Raw genomic sequence first — 22,088 nt, 5'->3', positions numbered from 1 at the left:
ATGTCTTAAGATATTATTTTGTCATTCACATAAATTATAGAAGAAAGTCTCAGCTTTTTAATGCAACAAGCCGTTTTTAAAAATATCTTTTAGTTTTTGAGATATTAATGTTTTAAATCAATCAATTTCTTTTCGGTTACTAAGTTTATTTTAATTTTCTAACTTTTATAAAAAAATCCTAAAAAATCGGTGTCTTAAGATATAGTTATGCAATTCTCAGAAGTTATACAAAAAAGTCTCAACTTTTGAATGCAATAAGCCGTTTTTAAAAATATCTTTTAGTTTTTGAGATATTAATGTTTTAAATCAATCAATTTCTTTCTCGCTTATTAAGTTAAATGATATTTCAACGTTTTTAAAAAAAATCGTAAAAAATCGATGTCTTAAGATATTATTTTGTCATTCACATAAATCATAGAACAAAGTCTCAGCTTTTTAATGCAACAAGCCGTTTTGAAAAATATCTTTTAGTTTTTGAGATATTAATATTTTCTTTTTTGTTAATTTCTTATAAAATATATATAAAATGTTGTTATATATAAAAATGATGTATATATATATATAAAACATTGTTGATATAAAAATTATATATATATAAGTTACATAAAATGTTGTTATATATAAAAATTATATATATATTTATATAATAAATTTCTTCTTCCATTTGCTGCTTTAAAATATAAAAATCTAAAACAAAGAAATGTTTAAATTATAGTTTCAAGGAAAATTATAAATTATAAATATTTATAAGATAAATTTTTGTAATGAAATACAAAGAAATATTTTGTTGAGAAGGTAGGAATAAAAAGAAGTGTAAGTGGTGGTGGAAAAAAAAGTTTGAGTATGGAGAGAAGTGGAAGAAGAACCGCGGATTTTCGTTCGCAATCGGGTTACCGCCGCGAACCCGTCTGGGATAACAATTTTACGACTAAATGCAGAACGTAAAACTAAGACATGTTTATTATGATTGCCGCTCGCTATAAATACGCCTCGCAGACGTCGGCTCCGGGGCCGCTCCCACTTCCAAACGCTTTCCAGACCGATAACCGGGTAGCGATAAATTTTCACGGAATGCTAAAGAAGAAAACCACAACAACTACCATTTAAAAAAAAAAGATTTTTTTCTATACATTTATTGTACACTTATTTTGGTATACTTAGTTCTTTTTCTTTCAAGTTAAAAAAGAAGAATTTTAAAAACACATCCAAGGGAGCACTTTGCATTTAAAGATAAGCTTGAAATTTATTAACACACGACAGATAAGCACACAGCGAGTCTCGATACGTTTCCAAGTAAGGCAGTCTTATAATTTTCAAGGCCTGCGTTCATTCGTTCCTCTTCTCAACAACATTCATTCGTTCTTCCTTCTTCACTTTACGACCTTCTCTATATACATACATAGCGAACCATCATGCTTCACCATGTTTATTTTAAAATATAGAAAAAAATTCGCTTAGATTAAAAATCCCCTTTTAATTTTAAACAGAAAATTATGAAGGATATTCATGAAAGACCAAAAGATCGAAAAGAATAGAAATTTAAAAAATCATATCACATTTTTAAACTCATCTCTGCATATTTGATTATTCAGCTTCGAGTTGATGTATTAATTGTAGAGCTTCGTCTTAATTTGGGATATTTATTTACAATTTCCTCAAAATGTTAAAGATTAAAACGGTTTTTTGATATCTCGATTTATTTATAAGAAATCAGTCTTTAAAGTTAATCATCATCATATGTGAATAAAATCATAGGCTTTTTAATGAAAAAGACCGATCTTAAAAATGTCTTTTAGTTTTTGAGATATTAATGAAGTAATTTCGTTTCGATTTTTAAGATAAATTAATATTCGATCATTTAAAAAAAAATCATAAAATATCGACTTTTCAAGATATAATTTTGTAATTCGCACAAATTATATAAGAAAGTCTCAGCTTTTTAACGCAATAAACCGTTTTTAAAAATATCTTTTAGTTTTTGAGATATTAATGTTTTAAATCAATCAATTTCTTTCTCGCTTATTGAGTTAAATGAATTTTCAATCTTTTATAAAAAAATCGTAAAAAATCGATGTCTTAAGATATAATTATGCAATTCTATGAAATTATACAAAAATGTCTCAACTTTTGAATGCAACAAGCCGTTTTTAAAAATATCTTTTAGTTTTTGAGATATTAATGTTTTAAATCAATCAATTTTTGTTGGCTTATTAAGTTAAATTATTTTTCAATGTATTTTAAAAAAATCGTAAAAAATCGATGTCTTAAGATATAATTATGCAATTCTATGACATTATACAAAAATGTCTCAACTTTTGAATGCAATAAGCCGTTTTTAAAAATATCTTTTAGTTTTTGAGATATTAATGTTTTAAATCAATCAATTTTTGTTGGCTTATTAAGTTAAATTATTTTTCAATGTTTTTTAAAAAAATCGTAAAAAATCGATGTCTTAAGATATTATTTTGTTATTCACATAAATTATAGAAGAAAGTCTCAGCTTTTTAATGCAACAAGCCGTTTTTGAAAATATCTTTTAGTTTTTGAGATATTAATGTTTTAAATCAATCAATTTCTTTCTCGCTTATTAAGTTAAATGAATTTTCAATCTTTTATAAAAAAATCGCAAAAGATCGATGTCTTAAGATATAATTATGCAATTCTATGAAATTATACAAAAGAGTCTCAACTTTTGAATGCAATAAGCCGTTTTTAAAAATATCTTTTAGTTTTTGAGATATTAATGTTTTAAATTAATCAATTTCTTTCTCGTTTATTAAGTTAAATTTAAATTCAATCTTTTTTTAAAAAAATCGTAAAAATTGATGTTATAAGATATAGTTATGCAATTTTCTGAAATTATACAAAAAAGTTTCATCTTTTGAATGCAATAAACCGTGTTTAAAAATATCCTTTACTTTTTGAGATATGAATGTTTGAAATCAATCAATTTCTTTATCGCTTATTAAGTTAAATAATTTTTCAATGTTTTAAAAAAAAATCGTAAAAAATCGATGTCTTAAGATATAATTATGCAATTCTATGAAATCGTACAAAAAAGTCTCATCTTTTGAATGCAATAAGTCGTTTTTAAAAACATCTTTTAGTTTTTGAGATATTAAGTTTTAAATGAGTCAATTCTCATCATTTTACGATCTTCCCTATATACAAAGTGAACGATCGTTTTTCTTACCATCCTTTTTGCATTTTTAAACCCGTTCTCTTCCTCGTTTCGTTTTTCTCCATCGCCATCCTCATCTCATTTTAGTTTGTTTATCCCATGTGGATTTATATCATTATTCCACCGTATATTATTTCATCCTGTTTCATTTGCATCCAACCTCCTTTCTTTAGCGTCCTCTCCTCGGTTTACAGAGTGCGGGTTATAAATATTACTTACTTGAATTTACGGCCCTAGGCTGTCTCTCTTTTCCCGTCGTAAAACAAAAAGAGCGCCACATTGAAACTGTAAAATGATGCTGTAACAAAAAAACTTGTTTTGCAAAATTCTTTTTTTTTTATTAATTGAAGTCATATTTTTCAAAGATAAGTATCAAAACGGCGCCATAAAAAGAGTTTCCCCTAAATTTGTTTTTTAACTTTAAATTTTTTCGACCCCTTCAACTTAAAAAAGGAGGAAGATAAGAACGCAGACGTTCCAAAACGAAAACGAAAAAAAAATAAAAATGTTTAGACACCCGAGACTCTCCGGATGGCTCGAAGGGTTTCTCCCGAGCAATTTATTTTATTCCTGGAATCCCCTATCCGCGTCACGTACTCGAAAATCAAACGAAAACGCCCTCTATGTTGCCTAAAATAAGGGTGAGAATCGTTTGAAATTGTAATAACGGATAGATCTAGACTGTTTGTGTAAAGCGAAGTAAAGGACAAAAGAGGGATAAACTGTTTTTGGGGGGGATCCAATGGGACCAAAGCTTCCGGCGGCCATCTTTGATGCTGCGTCTGGATCAATACGACCCGGGGAAAACTGGGAAAGGAGGAAAATCGATAGAGCCCCCAATTTAATTTGAAAAGCGCATGCGCGGGGAAACCCCAAACTGTTACAATACAAAAATTTTATTAAACTATAAAGAAAAAATTTAAGAAAAATTATTTATTTAAATTTTTTTCATTTTTATTGTTAAATTTTAAACAAGAAAAAAAACATCGTATATAAACGTCTCCGTTGCGGATAGTAAAAGTCGAAAAGTTGAGTAAAATAAGACCGTGGACCCGGTTTTGCCGTCCCCCCTTTTTTCTTGGGGGCCGGTTTCTCGGGGGGGCCATGGAGACTCGCCTCTGCCGAAGCGGAAAGAAACGAAATTGATGGTCGGAGCTCGTAAAGAAAAAAAAGCGAACGAGAGCGAGCAGAAGAAGTCCGACAACGCTGTGGCAGAAATTTAATTAAGGGGGAATGGGGTGTGGAGAGGAAAGAAAACAAGAAATTCCTTCAGGGGATGTTTGTACTCAAGGTTTTTATGGCACACATGCTCTTTTTTCCCAAAATTATCTTAAAACTACGTTGTTTTTCCCCTTATTTTTAATTTTATTAAACCAAGAGACGATTAACGCAAAAAGTTTATTACCCTTTTACGTTGATTACTGATTCATAATTTCTGGATCAAAAATGTTACCCTCATAAAAACCATTTGGATGTGTGTGGCAATAAAATCTCTTTGGATTTGATTTGATTTGATTTTTTGTACTAAGCAGATTAATTTATAGAAAAATAACAAAATAGTTATTTATATTACAAGTGAGCTAGAAACATAATCACACGAGTGCTGTAATTATGCTATAGCCCACGTGTGATATACAACATAATAATGATGACTTATCAAAGCAGTCGTAGATAATAGTTATTTATATTACAAGTGGGCTAGAAACATAATTACTGTACGAGGAGAATTGAACGACGGGGTCATATACCGAGTCGTGTAATCACACGAGTACTGTAATTATGTTCTAACCCACGTGTGATATACAAGATTTTATTTACGACTGCTAACAATTACTTAAAAATCAATTTCAATAAATTAAGTCTGTTCTGATAGGGCTAAAAATGCGTTATGTAATGAAACCAGTGTGGTAATAAACTTCATTATATAACTCAAATTCGTGTAGTAACGATGACTTATCCAAGCAGTCGTAGATAATAGTTATTTATATTACAAGTGGGCTAGAAACATAATTACTGTACGAAGAGAATTGAACGACGAGGTCGTATACCGAGTCGTGTAATCACACGAGTACTGTAATTATGTTCTAGCCCACGTGTGATATACAACATTTTATCTACGACTGCTAAAAATTACTAAAAAATCAATTTCAATAAATTAAGTCTGTTCTGATAGGGCTAAAAATGTGTTACGTAATGAAACCAGTGCGGTAATGAACTTCATTACATAACTCAAATCACCTAAAATGAGTGTGGTAACGATGACTTCTCCAAGCAGTCGTAGATAATAGTTATTTATGTTACAAGTGGGCTAGAAATATAATTACTGTACGAGGAGAATTACACGACGAGGTCGTATACCGAATCGTATAATCACACGAGTACTGTAATTATGTTCTAACCCACGTGTGATATACAAGATTTTATCTACGACTGCTAAAAATTACTTAAAAATCAATTTCAATAAATTAAGTCTGTTCTGATAAAAATGCGTTATGTAATGAAACCAGTGTGGTAATGAACTTCATTATATAACTCAAATCACCTCAAATTCGTGTAGTAACGATGACTTATCCAAGCAGTCGTAGATAATAGTTATTTATATTACAAGTGGGCTAGAAACATAATTACTGTACGAAGAGAATTGAACGACGAGGTCGTATACCGAGTTGTGTAATTACACGAGTACTGTAATTATGTTCTAACCCTCGTGTGATATACAACATTTTATCTAAGACTGCTAAAAATTATTTAAAAATCAATTTGAATAAATTAAGTCTGTTCTGATAAAAATGCGTTACGTAATGAAACCAGTGCGGTAATGAACTTCATTACATAACTCAAATCACCCCAAATGAGTGTAGTAACGATGACTTATCCAAGCAGTCGTAGATAATGGTTATTTATATTACAAGTGGGCTAGAAACATAATTACTGTACGAGGAGAATTGAACGATGAGGTCCTATACCGAGTCGTGTAATCACACGAGTACTGTAATTATGTTCTAGCCCACGTGTGATATACAACATTTTATCTACGACTGCTAAAAATTACTTAAAAATCAATTTTAATAAATTAAGTCTGTTCTGATAGGGCTAAAAATGCGTTATGTAATGAAACCAGTGCGGTAATGAACTTGATTACATAACTCAAATCACCTCAAATAAGTGTAGTAACGATGACTTATCCAAGCAGTCGCAGATAATAGTTATTTATATTACAAGTGGGCTAGAAACATAATTACTATACGAGTGTGGAGAATTACACGACGAGGTTGTATACCGAGTCGTGTAATCACACGAGTACTGTAATTATATTCTAGCCCACGTGTGATATACAAGATTTTATCTACGACTGCTAAAAATTACTTAAAAATCAATTTTAATAAATTAAGTCTGTTCTGATAGGGCTAAAAATGCGTTACGTAATGAAACCAATGCGGTAATGAACTTCATTACGTAACTCAAATTATCTCAAATGAGTGTAGTAACGATGACTTATCCAAGCAGTCGCAGATAATAGTTATTTATATTACAAGTGGGCTAGAAACATAATTACTGTACGAGGAGAATTGAACGACGAGGTCGTATACCGAGTCGTGTAATCACACGAGTACTGTAATTATGTTCTAGCCCACGTGTAATATATAAGATTTTATCTACGATTGCTAAAAATTACTTAAAAATCAATTTTAATAAATTAAGTCTGTTCTGATAGGGCTAAAAATGCATTACGTAATGAAACCAATGCGGTAATGAACTTCATTACGTAACTCAAATGAGTGTGGTAATAATGACTTATCCAAGCAGTCGTAAGTAATAGTATATTATTCAACAAGCGTATAATGGCGGACGAAGATGTAAATCTGTAACCCACTGTAATCTGAGTGGGTAACAGCCATTATACGCAAGTTGAATACTATACTTTATCTACAACTATTTAATTTTGATAGACATTTCAGACATAATCTCAATAAAGAAAGCTGTCATTTCTGTTAATTTTGGTGTAATTATTATTTGTTTCCATTATTCGTATTAAAATAAAATAAAGAATTGCACTTTTTTTAATGGATAGTTATTATATTTTTGTTCTACCGGTTTCGACTCAACATAGAGTCATCTTCAGGAACACGTCACAATTTGAACTAAAGCCATGGTATTGTTATTAAGCATTTGTTCGTGATTAAAAAATATTAAGGAAATCAAAAACTTAATAAATGCGCAATTATGGGCGGATGCGATGAGTGATGAATCGGCTGACAAGATGGTTGTCCGGAACGTGAATGTTCCGGACAACGTTCCGGACAACCATCTTGTCAGCCAGTTCATCTCAGTTTTGATTAGTAGGCCGTGTCAGAACTGTGTAATAATGGCTCCATTATTCAACACTTTGTCAGTCATGAGTAATACGTGTCATTAATCGTCAAAAATCGAATGTATAACGAATAGATAATACAAAAGTTGTAGATAAAAAAAAATAATCACACATTATATATATGTTATAATTTAAAACAACTACGGAACTGTTAAATATTCACTTTACGATCACAGTTATGGCCGTTTAACTACATCGGTATTCGGACGAGCGCGTAATTGTATTTTTATTATTCGGATTTATGGTGTATGCTCTCTCGGGAGCATTTCACTATTTAGTGAGCACATTTATTTGTTGTAAATTACAAAAACGATTTTAAAAACATCAAAGGAACCAAAGCACAATTTTAAAACTTTCAGTTAACTTCGTCTTAACCAACTCGGTTCTTCTTAAACACTGATGAGATAAGTAAACTTATTTTGACTACCCCCTGCTTTTACCGTTTTCACTTCTTTCACTCTCATCATGAGTTTTGGAACAAAAAAATCTATTCAAAGCAAGCCGTTCTTTCTTTTTCGTATTTTGAAAAGAAAAAGTAGATCAACACCCTTGTCCTTGACTGTAACGAGTTTATCCGTGCATAATAGAAGTCTTTAGTTGGTTCGTTTAGAAAGTTATTATCCTTTTTTGGAGCGAAAAAAATTTTAAATATTCAATACAGGTAGATTTAAAAGTTTGTAAACACGATCATTTCAACAAGGATATCGAGTTTATTTTGAAACTAGACTTTGAAGGTTTATTGCTTGTATTTTAAGTCGCAATTTGCATTATTAAATTGCAAGTGTTTTTGAATAATTAGAAATAATGGTTAACTAGAACGTAAATAAGTACGGATTTTATGAATTTTTATTTCACAATCTAACGGTAAATAGTTTAAATATCATCGCGCACAAAACTATAAGTCATAAAAATTTTTATTGTACCTTTGAAACAATGGGTGGTTTATATGACCGTCCCTAACTACTTCCCAACGTAAAACGACTCCGAACCCAACGGTTTTCATTTGGATTACTGTTACTTTTGACGTGTTTCCTTACTTTTTTACTCAGCATTTTGATATTATCAATTTTATATATAAAAATGCATTTAGACACATTTTGATAATTATGGAAATTCTTAGATTAACGTAGAAAATCATTGGGAAGCTTCTGAAAACTTTTTGACATCATTGAGCGCCGCCTTGGGATCTCTAAAAATATCCAAAATACGTTTAGACATCATTTTGATAATCATGGAAATCTTTAAAAATGCCCAAAAATCGTTTAGACACTTTTTCATAATTATGGAAATCGTTGGAAATGGCTTAATAGTAATGAAATTTGTAAATATTTTCGTTTCTTTAGCGTTTAGACATTTTCTTGATAAAAACTTAAAAGCCGAATCACCAGGTCAATATAAGATCCCAAATGAGTTATTAAAATATGGAGGAGACAGTTTAATAACGGAAATAACATAAATAAAATCTTAACTGAGCAAAAAAATTCTTAGGTTAACGTAGAAAATCATTAGGAAGCTTCTGAAAACTTTTTGACATCATTGCGCGCCACCTGGGGGTCTCCAAAAATATCCAAAATACGTTTAGGCATCATTTTGATAATCATGGAAATCTTTAAAAATGCCCAAAAATCGTTTAGACACTTTTTCATAATTATGGAAATCGTTGGAAATGGCTTAATAGTAATGAAATTTGTAAATATTTTCGTTTCTTTAGCGTTTAGACATTTTCTTGATAAAAACTTAAAAGCCGAATCACCAGGTCAAGATAAGATCCCAAATGAGTTATTAAAATATAGAGGAGATAGTTTAATAACGAAAATAACATAAATAAAATCTTAATTGAGCAAAAAATACCAAGTCCATAGAAAAGAAGCACAATGATTCTAATGTTCAAAAAAGGAGATAAACCTACTTAGCACCATGCTCCAACTAGTAACCAAGATTATCACAACAAAAATTAATTCCATTACAACACTATACGAAGAACGACAAGGCTTTAAGTCAGGAAGGCTTTTGTACAGATGCTGTATTTAGACATTTTGCTACAATTTTAAATTTTGACATTATAATTCTAGACTTATCCTTGAAATTTATAGTTTAGCCAATATAATTCCAAATATTATCTTATAGATTAGAGCTCCACCAGTGTAATAAATGATGTTTTCTTGCAATTTAGAGTTAGGCAAGTTAGATTATCTTGAGTTTACAACTAGACCAGTGTGGTTCAAAACGATATATTAAAGTTTAAAGTTTTGTCAAAATGATTTTAGAAATTATAGATTACAGTTAAGCCATTGAGGTTCGGAATTCTTCTTCAAATGTAGAAAAATTTACTTATTTAATTTTAGCTAGTTCGATTTCAGACTTATTTGTAAAATTTAATGTATCCCCAATGCATTTCCATACATTATCATGCAGTTTAGAGTTGTGCCAATTTAATTCCATGCATTATCTTCAAGTTTACAATTAGACCAGTTATTTTAGAATTTTTTTCTTTCAGATTACAATAAAACCTGCCCAACTTCTTGAATCCCATTAAAGCTAGGTTACTAAATTTTCCAAATCAAACGCCCCCCATGCAATGTTTCTTGCTGATTTTCACACCTTTTCATGCCTTTTGTGTTTACACTGATGGATCAAAAAAAAAAACGGTGTTGGTAGTGCAATATCAGTCAATAATACAGAACATTCCTGGGCACTTCAACCATGTTCCTCAATATTTCTTGCAGAGTTATATGCAATATTCCAAGCACCGCAATTTTCTAATAATAAGTGATTCGCTTAGTATTAACAAAACCTGTACACAAAAGAAGCAATGCTACAACAAATCTTAGGCACACTGATGTGAACTTTTGCAGACATAAAGATATTGAAAAACATGTAAGATCCTTGATTTATAACAGCTGGGAAGAACAATGGCAAAATGTCTTTCGAATAAGTTCCGAAAGGGAATTAAGCAGGTCAGAACAAGTAAAACTAAGTAGATTTGGACATACATCGTTGACCTCCAAATATTTGTTAAAAGATGAGCAGAGACCCATGTGTTCAAATTGAACTTTAGAATACATCATTGTAGAATGTACATTATATGAACAAGCAAGAAATACTTATAATATAACAAGCATACAGTCTGCCTATGAACACTCATTGAATCTGATCAAATATTGTAAAGATATACAACTATTCGACCAACTTTGAATACTCTTAATGTGCTACTATGTGGTCCTAAGTGAAATTATTGTGAATGGTCTATGACGTCGAAGCGCTCTTTTTTCTTTTTCTTTTTTCATTAATAATAATAATAATATTACAGTAAAATCATTAATTCTTCTTCAAATGTAGAAAAATTTACTTACTTAATGTTGGCCAGTTCGATTCCAGACTTATTTCTAAAATTTAGTGTTTCCCAAAAACATTTCCAGACATTATCATGCAGTTTAGAGATTTGCCAATTTAATTGCACACATTATTTTGAAGTTTACAACTAAACCAGTGTGGTTCAAAACAATATTTTAAAGTTTAAAGTTTTGTCAGATTATAGTTAAGCCATTAAGGTTCGGAATTCTTCTTCAAATGTAGAAAAATTTACTTACTTAATGTTGGCCAGTTCGATTTCAGACTTATTTCTAAAATTTAGTGTTTCCCCAATACATTTCCAGACATTATCATGTAGTTTAGAGTTTTGCCAATTTAATTCCATGCATTATCTTCAAGTTTATAACTAAACCAGTGAAGTTCAAAACAATATTTTAATGTTTTGTCAGAGTGATTTTAGAAATTTTTTCTTTCAGATTATAGTTAAGCCATTGAGGTTCGGAATTCTTCTTCTAATGTAGGAAAATTTACTTACTTAATGTTGGCCAGTTCGATTCCAGACTTATTTCTAAAATTTAGTGTTTCCCCAATACATTTCCAGACATTATCATGGAGTTTAGAGTTTTGCCAATTTAATTCCACGCATTATTTTGAAGTTTACAACTAAATCAGTGTGGTTCAAAACAATATTTTAAAGTTTAAAGTTTTGTCAGATTATAGTTAAGCCATTAAGGTTCGGAATTCTTCTTCAAATGTAGAAAAATTTACTTACTTAATGTTGGCCAGTTCGATTTCAGACTTATTTCTAAAATTTAGTGTTTCCCCAATACATTTCCAGACATTATCATGTAGTTTAGAGTTTTGCCAATTTAATTCCACGCATTATCTTTAAGTTTACAACTAAACCAGTGTGGTTCAAAACAATATTTTAAAGTTTAAAGTTTTGTCAGATTATAGTTAAGCCATTGAGGTTCGGAATTCTTCTTCAAATGTAGAAAAATTTACTTACTTAATGTTGGCCACTTCGATTCCAGACTTATTTCTAAAATTTAGTGTTTCCCCAATACATTTCCAGACATTATCATGCAGTTTAGAGTTTTGCCAATTTAATTCTATGCATTATCTTCAAGTTTACAACTAAACCAGTGTGGTTCAAAACAATATTTTAAAGTTTAAAGTTTTGTCAGAGTGATTTTAAAAATTTTTTCTTTCAGATTACAGTAAAATAATAATAATAATAATGCCTTTATTAATAAGTTGCAAAAAAAAGGAAAGAAAATAATAATACACTCTTAGAAAATAGACTTATTTTCTGGACGAAGGTCAGTTTGGTTATTAACCAACTCCTCTTCCACTTAATCCAGAATATATAGAAAATATATATATATATATATAAAGCAAAAATGAGAATGTTTTTAACAATACTAATAAACAAAATAACAAAATAACAAAATACGACGACATGCCAGTATAAAGCGATACATTAGTAACTCAGAATATAATTAAAAAAAAAAATCATGATGACTCAAGCAGGAGGGAGGATTTTAATTTACTCTTGAACGAAATACAGTTCAATCCTATAAGGTTCATAGGTAGATCATTGTACGTTTTAGCTATCTGGTAGGAAAAGGATGGGTGCGAGGCGCGGCGTGGTACCGTCAATACATCTTTCCTCCTTATATTAATGTTATGCACATCGCTTCTGAAAGATAGGCGTTGCAGCAAGTAAGGAGGCTGACTTTTAATAATTTTATAATAAACGCAAGTTGCATGCAGTTTACGTCTGTTTTTCATGTTCAACCACCCAGTCTCTGCCAACTTATGACTAATATGGTCATATTTACGAATTCCGTAAATAAACCGTTCTGAAGGTTCTGGATACGACGCCCACTCGCCTCCGTTAAATTTGGACCATAAACAACGTCGCAGTGAATTAATTTGCTTAGAACCACAGCATAATTTTTAATTTTTTACTTAAGACATCCCTATGGGCATACAAGAGACGCAGGGCGCCATACCCACCCCTCAAGCACCTAGCCACATGCTCCTCAAACCTCAACTGATGATCCAATGTGACTCCCAAAATTTTTATATCATCAGAAACAGTAAGAGGTTCCCCATTCACCACCAATTGACCGGATATCAAAGGCTTAATCGCTCTCCTTGTGACACTACCGCAAAACAGAAGACTTAAATGGATTTAGCACAAGTTCATGGCGTTTCGCAACATCAGAAAATAATGCTATATCTGAGTTAAATTTTATGCAGGCATCAACCCAATTATTTGGATTAAAATTCAGCAGAAGCTGTGTATCGTCTGCATACAACCAAGAACCTGGTCAAAATCAGATGTATAAATAGAGAACAATAGTGGCCCCAAAATGGACCCCTGAGGGACTCCACGAGTAACTCGACACTTGACTATTAATCTTCACAACCTGAGACTTGTCCGACAAAAATGACTTTATCAAAATTGCAGCTTGATTTCCAAGACCAAAATAATTAAGTTTAGATGCAAGTATATTATGATTTATTGTATCAAATGCTTTGGTGAAGTCCAACGATAACAAAAGTGCCTAGAAGCAAATACATCATCAGTAAGGTTCAATAAAGCTGTTGCGTAGCTGAAACCCGAACGAAACCCAGATTGTTGATCTATACCCTTCGCAGTGTGCTCTAAGTTGCTTTTCCAAGACTCTCTCTAAAATTTTTGACATTACTGGGAAGATACTGATCGGTCTAAAATCCCTTAGGGCAGAAGGGGAAGATACTTTAGGTAATGCAATTACTTCAGCCATTTTCCAGGCATCCGGAAAAACTGATTGATGAACAGCAGCGTTTATTACGTGAGTAATATAAGGAATGAGAAAAGGGGTACACAAGTCAATCATCCAGATTGAGATACATCAGAACCCACCGCTGCAGTTTTAATGTTATTAATTAATATAGATACTTCATGTTCATCAACAGGCATAAAAGCTTGCATTGTATGTATGTATGTAGGAAAGCGGAGGGTATGCTACGCACACAGCACCTAGGCCCCAACGGGCCCCTTGTACATCCTCCTACACTGTCTCCGGCTACATCAACCAGCCTAAGGAATTTCCGAAGGCTAGGATACAGCTCAGAGGTGTGTTCCTGATGCCATCTGTGGTCGGCCATTCCTCTCCGAAGTCTCTCATTCTGAGGTCTTGCAGAGTGGGGCATTCACACAAGATGTGTCGGACCGTCTCCTCGCTCTCTTTACAGAGGCGACAGAGAGGACTAACAGCAAGCTTAAGGTTATAAAGATGCTTGTTTACCTTACAGTGACCCGTGACGAGTCCCGTTACAGTTCGTAAAGCCTTACGAAAGACAAGGCTGCCTCTGCTGAAGGATAATGTAATACTTCCTTAGACAGATGGCAACCCTTAACCCTATCCCACCAGTTCATGAACTTTTTGTGGGTAAAATCTTTAATTATCTCAATCTGAGTTGATAAGGACGGAGCGATTATCGGTTCAGGCGAATATGGCGCTCGCTTGGCAAGCCTATCACCGTGCTTGTTACCTGAACAAGTCGAGTGTCCTTTTATCCATTGAAGTATAACACAGTTATGCTCTTCTCCAATGTCAGATGACAACCCATAACAAGTCCTGAAGTAATTTATTGTTATTCTACTCAGGGCCAAAATAGCTTGTCTACTGTCAGTATAAATTGTAAAAGTCTTACCTACCAAGTTGGATCTGACAATAACGTCAGCGGCAAGTTGTATGGCGATTAACTCCGCCTGTATGACGGTGGTACTTATACCTAAAGGTTCAGATACGTGGAGTCGGAGATCGTACGAGAAGACTCCGGCTCCAGCTCCTTCCCGTCTCTTTGAACCATCAGTGTAGATTTTAAGGCTGTTTTTTACCTCTACTTCTGTGGAGCTTGGGTGGGTGAGATATTTCTTTGTAAAAATGTGTTGTAGGGGTGTAAAGTCCGTTACACACTCCAGAATTGGTGAGTAATCCACCATTTCATTCCAGAGATTGGCATTTTTACTATTTCTCTCACCCATTAGAATTCCTGCTGCTCGCAGTCGAGTCATGGTCACCAATGCCACCTCTTGGATGAACAAATGAAGTGGCGTTAGGTTTAACATGTTTTCCATGGCTGCAGTGGGGGTAGTCCGCAGCGCACCTGTAACATACAAACACGCAAGTCTCTGTACTTTATTAAGTGCAGTAGTGGATGTAGACTGTAGGGTCTTTGACCACCATACTACTGCACCATAAGTAAGCATAGGTCGGATTACAGCCATGTAAATCCAGAGGGCATTTCTGGGTGAGAAACCCCATGTCTTACCTATAGCCCTCCGGCATTGACCGAATGCAACGTACGCTTTTTTTACTCTATTATCTAGGTGGGCTCTCCATGTCATTTTATTGTCAAGTGTGATGCCCAGATATTTAACTTCTTTTGACAATACCAATGGAGTATCAGCAAGGGATGGCATTCTGGGATTGCCAACCTTCCTCATCCGTGTGAAAAGATTCACAGAGAGTCTTTGTTCGTCACACCAAGTCTCTATCAGTTTGAGAGCTACTTGCATCCTGTCAAACAGCACGTTTATATACTTGCCTTTGACGAGAATGCTTAAATCATCTGCGTCATCAACTGTGATAAAGTTGGCTTCGGCGAGACGGTTCAAGAGGCTATCCAGGGTGAGGTTCCACAAAAGTGGGGATAGTACACCCCCTTGTGGACAGCCTCGAGTAACTCCTCCTTGAAGACTGACATCGCCAGCCCCAAGCTTAACTATCCTATGTTTAAGAGTGTTCTCAATCCAACCACAAAGAGTCGGTGGAACATTATGCTCTAACAAGGCATCGTAAAAGCTTGCATTATCTGCACTCTAGGGTTTACATTATTTTGATAAAATATGGGTAATTCGGGATCAGTCTGGATATAAAGTGAAGAATCACCGTGAACAAAATAATTATTTAAATCGTTTGGAAGACAAATGTTAGGCACTTTGTTATCGATTTTTTTATTTATATTTAGAAGTTTAATCTTTCTCCAAAGAGCCTTTGGATCTTTACTACGTAAGGCGTAATCATAGTATGTCTTCTTTTCAGCCCGCAATTTAAAACCATTGAGGTTCGGAATTCTTCTTCTAATGTAGAAAAATTTACTTACTTAATGTTGGCCAGTTTGATTCCAGACTTATTTATAAAATTTATTGTGCCCCAAATGCATTTCTAAACATTATCTTTCAGTTAATAGTTTTGCCACTGTATTTTCAAACATTTTTGTGCAAATTAATTAATTAATTAACTTTTTGTTTGTTTCAGTTAAATGAATTCATTTGAATTAAGAAAAAAATTCTCCGAGTTTGTTAATCATGGTGGAGTGAGAAAGACAGTGTTAAGTTAGAAGGGGAGAAAAAGAAAAAGGAGAGAGCGATCTCGGAGGAGGAATTCCAACCGCCATCGACCCCAAACGCTGTTGCAGCCATCTTAGGTGAGTTCTTCTCGAACCCTCTTTTTTAAAAGCCGTCTTTAAAAACCCGTCGTCGTCCTCTTCGTGGCAGCATCACCAATTAACGCGCTCTCTCCTCCCTCCTTCTTATCCTCCGACTTTTGACATGTTTATTCCCGTAATCATGGACCCGTCCTGTCAACCCTGTTCATTAAGTCCCTAAATGTACGACGTCAAGAAATTTTTATTTTTTCTTGGTGTGGGTTATTTTTAAAACTTTCTTTGTGTCTATGTTGTTAAAAATTAATACTTTGTTTTTGAACCTAAATAAGTACATACACTTCCTTATAGTTTTATTACATTTTCTTAATTGGGTTTCCTTTTTTTCGTTGTGATTCCTTGTAAGGTGCGAATTCTATGGATAGATTCTAGTGCGGATAGAAGTTCTTGAGCCAATTTGTTACTTAACGACATTTAACCATATAAGAAGTGGTTCCCACAGACGCTTCTCCTAATGATCCTCATCGATTAAGGCACTTTCCAATTTTCTACAGGAAAAGTTGAATTCTCTTGCTATATGTAGACATTTTCCCTGTATATATCGAACTTAATTGGAATAGGCCGTATACAGCCGTTTATTAACTTTTAATCATTTTTTTCGTAACAAAATCTTTTTGCATTTCCAGAAATTCTTTTCTGCATATTCTAAGGGATTCAAAAAAGGTTACACCCTGTTGTGAAGCCCATTGTGATATCCATTGTGATATCCTATTGTCATTCTAAACGCGTTGACCCTAAATTTACGGCCCACCCCCTTTTAAGGGTTTTCGGAACTTTTCGTCGAAATCGCATCAAAAAGGAGCAAAAAATAGGCGCGAGTTGGTTCTTCATTTGTATATCACCCTTTTTTTCTTTAAGGGATGTCGTTTTCGTCCTTCAAAGGCACTTTCGCTTTTCGAACGGTTGTAAATCTTTCTGTTTGTTTTATTTGAATGTGTTAGTTGTAAATTTAGGCAAGGGTTTTGTGTGCGAGTTAAATTTAAAATTTTTTTATTGATGTTTTATGTTGGTATGATTTTTTTATGATCTACTAACTGTGTTTTAATGACTCAATTACAATAATTAATGAGTCCTTAATAAAAAAATCATAGCGTTTATGATTTACAGCTAAAAATACAACAAACAAAACGTTTTATTCGAAATTAAAGTAATTATTACAATTACAGAAAACTGTAATAATAAAAACAACGTTGTCTTATTAATCTTATTATTTATTAAATCATATATTTCACTTAAACAAAGAGGAATACACTTCTTTATGATTCCTCTTCTTTATAATTTAGATCCTTTTCTAATTCAATAAAAACTTGAAACGTTGTGCAAAAGATGGCAGCAAGATAATTCTCGGTTTAAAAATTTTTGTTAAAAGTTGTTGGCCCGTTGGAATGCGATCGAGAAATTGTAGTTTTTCAGGATATAAGCGTGAAAATAAGTTTTAAACACGGTGTGTAATTAACCAGTCAATTGACAATGAGTCGTTTAGTTTCTACCGGAAAGAAAACCAAACGATACGCAACCACCAGACGTTAATTGATGTACTTATTCAGTTAAGAAAGAAAAAGAAAGAAACAAGTTTTGTTACGAACCTCGTAACGGAGTTATCTTCTGACTTTACTGTTAACCAACCCATTTAAAAGCAGCTTTAAGAGACGATCACAACAGTAACTGTATTACTTTAGAAATAAAGTGCAATTTCTTTTTTATTTAGACCAGCATCGTTGTTTCAATAATAATAATTTCTTCCATTATTGTTATAAAATGCACAGCATATATAGAAAAAATTGTCTATTTTAACGTGGTGAAATCCGATTAAGAAAATCTTATTTAGATTCTGAGATAAACATTTTTTAATCACAACCATACTTTAGCACAACTATTATTAAAAAAAATCGTATAAAATCGATTTCTAATGCAATTATTTTGAATCTTGGACCATTTATAAAGAGAAGAGTCACCTTTTTAATGGTAAAATTGGTTTTTGAAAATCATTTTTACTTTTTGAGTTATACTTTTTTATAATTAAACAAGTTCATGTGGATTACCATCATTTTCAGTACATAATATATAAAAATTCATGAAAAATTCATCTTTTCGAATATGATTCTGATCTTTTCAGTATATATAAAGAAAATTGTCTAATTTAACGTGGTGAACCCCGTTTTTGAAAATCTCATTTGTATTCTGAGATAAAAACTTTTTAATACGTTAAAACAGCTATTATTTAAAAAAAATCGTCTAAAATCGATTTCTAACGCAACCATTTTGAATTTTTGTCCACTTATAAAGAGAAGAGTCACCTTTTTAATGGTAAAATCCGTTTTTGAAAATCATTTTTACTTTTTGAGTTATACTTTGTTATAATTAAACAAGTTCATGTGGATTACAATTTTTTTTGCACATATAAAAATTCGTGAAAAATCTATCTTTTCGAATATGATTATGATATTTTCAGTATATATAAAGAAAATTGTCTATTTTAACGTGGTGAAACCCGTTTTTGAAAATCTCATTTAGATTCTGAGATAAAATTTTTTTAATTACAACTATACGTTATTAAAACAGCTATTATTTAAAAAAAATCGTATAAAATCGATTTCTAACGCAATCATTTTGAATCTTGGTCCACTTATAAAGAAAAGAGTCACCTTTTTAATGGTAAAATCCGTTTTTGAAAATCATTTTTACTTTTTGAGTTATACTTTTTTATAATTAAACAAGTTCATGTGGATTACCATCATTTTCAGTACATAATATATAAAAATTCATGAAAAATTCATCTTTTCGAATATGATTATGATCTTTTCAGTATATATAAAGAAAATTCTCTATTTTAACGTGGTGAACCCCGTTTTTGAAAATCTCATTTATATTCTGAGATAAAAACTTTTTAATACGTTAAAACAGCTATTATTTAAAAAAAATCGTCTAAAATCGATTTCTAACGCAACCATTTTGAATTTTTGTCCACTTATAAAGAGAAGTGTCACCTTTTTAATGATAAAATATGTTTTTGAAAATCATTTTTACTTTTTAAGTTATACTTTTTTATAATTAAACAAGTTCATGTGGATTACAATCTTTTTCAGTACATACAAAAATTGCTGAAAAATCCATCTTTTCGAATATGATAATGATATTTTCAGTATATATAAAGAAAATTGTCTATTTTAACGTGGAGAAACCCGTTTTTGAAAATCGCATTTAGATTCTGAGATAAAAAATTTTTTAATCACAACCATACGTTAAAACAGCTATTATTTAAAAAAAATCGTGTAAAATCGATTTCTAACGCAATCATTTTGAATCTTGGACCATTTATAAAGAAAAGTGTCACCTGTTTAATGGTAAAATTGGTTTTTGAAAATCATTTTTACTTTTTGAGTTATACTTTTTTATAATTAAACAAATTCATGTGGATTACAATTTTTTTCTACACATATAAAAATTCGTGAAAATTCAATTTTTTTTAAATATAAGTATGATATTTTCAGTATATATAAAGAAAATTGTCTATTTTAACGTGGTGAAACCCGTTTTTGAAAATCTCATTTAGATTCTGAGATAAAATTTTTTTAATTACAACTATACGTTATTAAAACAGCTATTATTTAAAAAAAATCGTATAAAATCGATTTCTAACGCAATCATTTTGAATCTTGGTCCACTTATAAAGAAAAGAGTCACCTTTTTAATGGTAAAATCCGTTTTTGAAAATCATTTTTACTTTTTGAGTTATACTTTTTTATAATTAAACAAGTTCATGTGGATTACCATCATTTTCAGTACATAATATATAAAAATTCATGAAAAATTCATCTTTTCGAATATGATTATGATCTTTTCAGTATATATAAAGAAAATTCTCTATTTTAACGTGGTGAACCCCGTTTTTGAAAATCTCATTTATATTCTGAGATAAAAACTTTTTAATACGTTAAAACAGCTATTATTTAAAAAAAATCGTCTAAAATCGATTTCTAACGCAACCATTTTGAATTTTTGTCCACTTATAAAGAGAAGTGTCACCTTTTTAATGATAAAATATGTTTTTGAAAATCATTTTTACTTTTTGAGTTATACTTTTTTATAATTAAACAAGTTCATGTGGATTACAATCTTTTTCAGTACATACAAAAATTGCTGAAAAATCCATCTTTTCGAATATGATAATGATATTTTCAGTATATATAAAGAAAATTGTCTATTTTAACGTGGAGAAACCCGTTTTTGAAAATCGCATTTAGATTCTGAGATAAAAAATTTTTTAATCACAACCATACGTTAAAACAGCTATTATTTAAAAAAAATCGTGTAAAATCGATTTCTAACGCAATCATTTTGAATCTTGGACCATTTATAAAGAAAAGTGTCACCTGTTTAATGGTAAAATTGGTTTTTGAAAATCATTTTTACTTTTTGAGTTATACTTTTTTATAATTAAACAAATTCATGTGGATTACAATTTTTTTCTACACATATAAAAATTCGTGAAAATTCAATTTTTTTTAAATATAAGTATGATATTTTCAGTATATATAAAGAAAATTGTCTATTCTAACGTGGTGAAACCCGTTTTTGAAAATCTCAATTGGGTTCTGAGATAAAAATGTTTTAATCACAACCATACTTAAACACAACTATTATTTAAAAAAAAATCGTATAAAATCGATTTCTAATGCAATCATTTTGGATCTTGGTCCACTTATAAAGAGAAGAATCACCTTTTTAATGATAAAATTCGTTTTTGAAAATCATTTTTACTTTTTGAGTTATACTTTTTTATAATTAAGCAAGTTCATGTGGATTACAATTTTTTTCTACACATATAAAAATTCGTGAAAATTCCATTTTTTTTAATATAAGTATGATATTTTCAGTATATATAAAGAAAATTGTCTATTTTGACGTGGTGAAATCCAATTTTGAAAATCTCATTTAGATTCTGAGATAAAAATTTTTTAATCACAAAAATACATTGACATATCAACAATTCTTAAAAGCATCGTATCTACTTTATTAATTGGAATTAATAAATGATTTTTGGTTTAAATTAAAGCTGAAAGTCTCTATTTCATCATGACGGCTGTAATTTGTGTTATTTTCAAAGGTATGTTATAATAGGTCCTTATGTAATCGAATAAAATCTTTTCTGGAAAACCGACAAGGTTATGTCACAATCTTCTATTGGTTAATTACTTCAAGTTTATAATTATATTAATGTTATTTAAAAATTTTAGTATTTGTAACTTTTTTTTAAATCCCTGATGATGATACAGTTATCGAAACCGGTGCATTGTAATTAAAATGCGTGTTCAAAAAGTTTGTTGGTCAAAAAGAAATATGATTCTTATAGGAGTATAAGGAGTTAATATTTTTTAAAAATTATTAATAACAATTTATAGGATGGCGTTATATTGTGAACAATTTACGTTTCGTCTCGTTTTGTTACATCACCATCACCGTGACTAAACCAGTCCTTTTCTTTTCACCTCCTCTTCCTCCTCAATCTCCGCCTCGTGGTCCTCGTCTTAGTCCTTGTAGCGTTTACCACGTGCACTCAAAACCATGACTAAATGGCATCGCTCGATTACATTCGCGATGTGTATAAAAAAACGTATTCATGGTTTTTCTTCGAAGTCCGTTTTCATTACGCAACAACATTTCAAGTATGCTTTTTTCCTTGGTTTTAAATTCAAAGAATTTTTTTGAATAGCG

General features: G+C 31.3%; 1 protein-coding gene across 5 annotated transcripts in view; it reads left to right on the top strand.

The window, feature by feature from the left end:
- Positions 1 to 22,088, top strand: part of LOC111419108 (Abdominal B) — a 132,132-nt gene that overhangs the window by 63,257 nt on the left and 46,787 nt on the right. For all 5 annotated transcript variants that reach the window (XM_071199247.1, XM_071199245.1, XM_023051871.2 and 2 more), the window contains exon 2: positions 16,187 to 16,355. The gene's annotated coding sequence lies outside the window, so the exon portion shown is untranslated. The remainder of the gene's footprint in view (positions 1 to 16,186; positions 16,356 to 22,088) is intronic.

The sequence above is a fragment of the Onthophagus taurus genome, chromosome 10, assembly GCF_036711975.1.
Source record: "Onthophagus taurus isolate NC chromosome 10, IU_Otau_3.0, whole genome shotgun sequence".
NCBI lineage: Eukaryota > Metazoa > Arthropoda > Insecta > Coleoptera > Scarabaeidae > Onthophagus > Onthophagus taurus.
This window is presented reverse-complemented; position numbering and strand designations above follow the sequence as displayed.